The sequence below is a fragment of the Manacus vitellinus genome, unplaced genomic scaffold (genome assembly GCF_001715985.3).
Source record: "Manacus vitellinus isolate BGI_N305 unplaced genomic scaffold, ASM171598v3 scaffold_1_pilon, whole genome shotgun sequence".
Lineage (NCBI taxonomy): Eukaryota > Metazoa > Chordata > Aves > Passeriformes > Pipridae > Manacus > Manacus vitellinus.
Genome location: NW_021939396.1, coordinates 32,065,451 through 32,069,484, shown reverse-complemented (window position 1 = coordinate 32,069,484; position 4,034 = coordinate 32,065,451). Strand labels below are relative to the sequence as shown.

Sequence of the window (4,034 nt, the reverse complement as noted above, 5' to 3'; positions counted from 1 at the left end):
GTCTTTGTAGTCCTTCATGGGTCATTATGGCTTAATGCAATTAACGTAACCTTTTGTAACCCAATATCAAGTACTTCCAGGACAAATCTTTAGACAGATCACTAATCGTAAAACAAGTTATGGTGTCTGGGAGTAAAAACGAAGCTATTTGCTGTTCCTGCTGATACTTCAGCTCCTGCTCCTCCCTCTCCCCTTTAGCTCTCGCATCTCGGGTTTATGGGGTCTGTTGAAGCGCTGCTTGATGTAACTTTTTACTTTTTTTTTTTAAGCCACTAAAAACCCAGCACTGAGGTTTTACGGTTTTCGTGACGAAGGCCGACGGGAATACGTCGCAAGAGGAACAAACCGCGGCTCTGGAGGCGGGAGTTTGCGCGCCAAGGTGAGGAGCATCCGCAGGCGGGGCCGAGGGACGGGGGGCGGCGGGGGATGAGAGCGGGCCGGGTCCCGGTGGCACCGTCCGCTCCTGATGGCCCAGGGTGTGGCGGGGGCCGGGGCTGGGGCCGCCCAGGCCTCCAGGGGTGGCAGGACATCCATCAACAGCGGCCCATTGAGCGGCGTGTCCGTCCCCCGGGCTCATTGCTTTTGCTTTTCTCTCAATTAGGGCTGGCTCTTCCCCCCGCTGCCCCTCACCCCGGGTGGAAGCTGGGCAGCGGAGCGCTGGGCTGAGAGGAGGATAACAGAGAAACTGTAACACGTGTCGTTGCGTTCACAAACATATATATTCTCTCCCCATTCCTTGTAGAGCTTTCTGCAGCACGCAAAAATGAAACGGGTTTGGCTGAGAAGTTTTATGTTTGATTAAACGACGAAAGGCACTTCCTGGTCTGCTCCTTGGTTCCCGCTGTGCCGCTTGGGAGTAAATCCAGGTGGGATATTTAAATTTGGTTCAAATGTCACATGGATCATTTATAGGTCGTTCAAGGTAGAACCACCACTTACCCCAAATTTAGACTTCTTTTTGCGTGCCTATGAATATATTTCTGTATATGACTGTTAGATAGATCATGTCGATACAACCTGCACAAACAGAGGCCCAGCTCAGTGATGTGGTACCCAACACAAAAAAATGAAACAAAAAAAGCTGGGAGAAAATCATACAGGAATTCTGGTTCAGGGGAATTACACCTCAGTACTTAAACTGTTAGATTCTGTTTGGGTAGATTATTTAATCTACCATACACCATCTCTATACTTTAATTTTCCCAGTCATGTGTGCAAAATTGGTCTTGTCCTGATTTCATTTTTTCAGCCAAGTTTTTGTTTGTATTCCTTGTTACTCCCAAGGAAAGAATATCCTTCCAGGGACCTGATAATGCAGGAAAATATTTTGTGTTGTCACAGGGTACTTGTTACACTTGCTACATTTTATGAAGTAGTCCTTAATATGTGTCATCTTTCACTGTTTTGCATTGGAGTTTTTTATGTCAAGAACAGGAATTAGGTCTACATATTCATTATAATGGTCTGTTTTCCAAAATGGATGTAACAAAGGTAATACTTAAAAGATCCCAATTGTATGGTTTTGAGGGGAAAAAAAAATAAAAGAATCACTGTAACTTGTCTTCCTTTGGAGAGACTGACAGGTTTTCAAAGAAATCCTGCAGAATGCACAATGCATTCACCTTGTCTAGTTTAATAGAGGCAGAAAATGATTATAGTGTGTTTTAATACTTGCTGTACATGTGACGTAGGAAGCCAAGCCTCAGAACAGTTTAAATGTTGATATACCCAGCTTGAAAAAGCTTGTCAAATAAATCAAACTGTTCTGGGGGCAAACCCATGTTGTTTTTAAACCACAGAGTGGGGCAGTGGGCGTGGTTACTCCCATGGCTGAATGGTGAATGTATAGATTTAAAATACATTTTGCCACACTGGTTTTCAGAGGATTGTTTTGGCCTCGTATTCCAATACCATGAGCCAAAACTCTGGTCAATGTTTTGACAACAGAGCCAGGAAAAACAAAAAAGGCTTACCCTGTGAAAAAGAAATGAAGATATAGTGAAGGAAAACAGTAGTCTCTCTGCCACTGCCTTACTCAATCCATATGTGGACTTAAACACAGGAAATACCCACCATTCACCGCAATCAAGCCAAAGGCTTGTGCATCAGAAAGTGCCTTGTGGAACTAATTGGACTTTATTAAGATTGTCATTGACATAGAAAAGCATTTTGAAATTTGAAGTCAGAACATTTAAAAAATAAGAAAAAAAGATAATCTCCTGCAAGAGTGTTAACTTCTAAAAAAATGTATTTACCGCAACACTACAAATGTGCATTATTATGGCTTTTAATGTAAATTAATTATAATATTGTGATGTTTGTGTTATTAAACTCTTTATGCTTACTTTTCATCTAGAGTCCTTCTGGCGCAGAGCATGTTCCAGGATCATTTCAGAGTGGAAGAAAATCTAAACTTCACCAATTTAAAAGAATAATAAAGAACATGCCTGGTACCTTTCATACAGACAAAGTTTACAGAGAAAACACAGCTACAAATAATAGGTCCTAGAGTGTGGTGGGTTTTTTGGTTTTTTTTTTTTTTTTCATTTAAAGAACTTAAGTGAAAACTTGTTGTCTTTGCCAACAAGTATTTGGCAAAGTGTTTATTTTAGCACTTTATGCCAGATACCTCCTTGTGAGGTTTTGGTGATGTTTTTCCTGATCACATTTCTTTTTTCCTTAATTTTGCTGTACTGCTGCGTTTAGATTTTTAGCATGGTGAGTCACTATTAGACCTGACAAAACAATGCTGTGATTGCCAATTAAATTCAACCTCTATGTAATTTTCATTGATTTCACACTCCTGTGAACCCCTGTGATCTTTATCTGTTTGATTTTTCTTTCTAGCGCTTTACATCAAATCAGGGGGACCATTTGTGCTTCTAATGGTACAGGCTCTTTAGTACACTGCTGTATGTGTATAAAGTCACTTGGCCTTCCAGATAGATGGGGAAGTATTTGAGGGGGTGACGTGTTTTCCACAGTTTTCAAGTCATCAAACAGAGATGCTGTAGAACTGTCTAATAAAAATTATCAATTCCTTCACACCAGTCACACAGGTACTGTGGCAGGACTAGGGACAGACAATTTCAGTACTTTGGATGGCATCTCTGTCTGAAGTAATTTTGTTTCCATTGCTTGTCTCTTTGATCCTTTCTTTTCACCCAAATGGTATTTCATCCAAATCTCATGAGATTTTTTTTCATGAAAAATTCTTCTTCAAAAATTCCTATCTTTGAAAGACCTTCAAGGGCAAACCTGTTCACCGAGAGCAAGAGTTGCAGTCATCATTTCCACATGTTGAAATCCAGCTGATCGAGATTTGGAATATAGATAGCTTCAGCTCCTGAAGCTGCACATTCAAGCCTTACTTTTGCCTGAAGTGATTTTATCCCTCTATGTAAAATATAATGGCAGTGGAAGCTTGCTCTCTTTTGCCATTTCTTAAAAGCCCATTTTACCTTGCCTGGTTCACAAGCTAGAATGAGATGTGGGTTGCCTAATTCATTTCCTGTTTCTAGTGCTAAAATACATTGAGAGAGTACCCCAGCTCTTTCTCCAGAGTTGGTCTACAGATGCCCACATCCTAATTCCAACTACCAGTTATTCTTCTGTCTTAAGCAGCAGCCTTATCCTGATATTTTGCAACTTTTGTAGATTTGAGTTCAGAAGTTATGAACCATTCCTTGCATTTTGTGTGGTCTGTTTGGGGAAAGAGTGGGGAGAAAATATGTGTGTAAATACATAAAATGGGATGACTTTATAGGCATGAGTCAAGTCTGATTGTAATGTAAACACAACTGATTATTGTGTTGGTAGATGTCTATACCAAAGTGCAGTTGGAGTACAATAGCCTATATGATATATTCAGAAAGTAACTGAATATGTAAGAAATCAAGAACAGACAAAACAATTATTTCCCTATAAATAAAATTGTTCATTCTCCATAAACGATTCTTAATTTTTTTCAATGTGAAACAGTGCATACTTGAAAAGCTGATCTGAACAGAACCCCATCCATGCTTCCAGCAACA

The 4,034-nt window shown here is 40.3% G+C and overlaps 1 long non-coding RNA gene across 1 annotated transcript; it reads left to right on the top strand.

The window, feature by feature from the left end:
• The first annotated feature begins 276 nt into the window (after positions 1-276).
• Positions 277-2,475, top strand: LOC108640324. Its single transcript, XR_001921090.1, has 3 exons — positions 277-379; positions 743-866; positions 2,357-2,475. It is a non-coding gene; the product is annotated as an uncharacterized LOC108640324 (long non-coding RNA).
• Positions 2,476-4,034: the final 1,559 nt, after the last annotated feature.